The sequence below is a fragment of the Monodon monoceros genome, unplaced genomic scaffold (assembly GCF_005190385.1).
Source record: "Monodon monoceros isolate NGI ecotype Baffin Bay Population unplaced genomic scaffold, NGI_Narwhal_1 Super_Scaffold_22, whole genome shotgun sequence".
In the NCBI taxonomy this organism is placed as follows: domain Eukaryota; kingdom Metazoa; phylum Chordata; class Mammalia; order Artiodactyla; family Monodontidae; genus Monodon; species Monodon monoceros.
Genome location: NW_021703779.1, coordinates 100,487,021 through 100,487,524, shown reverse-complemented (window position 1 = coordinate 100,487,524; position 504 = coordinate 100,487,021).

Here is a 504-nt window from a genome sequence, read left to right as displayed (position 1 = left end):
CGTCATACCAGAATCTCTGAAACCCGACCAGCTGCCAGAGGAGCCTGAACGTCCCGGATCGTGGGCCACCGCTCTAGCCTTGAGTCTTGAGCCGGGAGTCTCAGGAGACCCAGAGCAGCCTCCGCTGAAGCTCACAGCCTCCTCGACAGCAGTCGGAACATGGAGCGTCAGCCGCTAAGCAGCCAGGATGTCTATGACGTCACAGATGCAGCCATTGCGGGCTTCTTCAAGCTGGGGGTCGAAGAGGAGCGGGAAGAAGCGAAAGGAATGCGAAAGGTCAGTGGCGGGTGGGGCATCGCTTTAACGGATTCAGGAAAGGTACTTCCCAGGAGGGGCGCGCGTTCAGCCGAGCGAATGCGGACCCCCTAGGACGCAGAGGCCCCTCCCCAGAGCGGCTCACTCGACGGCTGCTGATTCTTTCTCTCTTGGGTTTCCTCTCTTGCATTGAGGTGAAGCCCGCGGAGATGCGCCTCCCGTGAGCCAGGGGGGAGAGGAGCAGAGGCT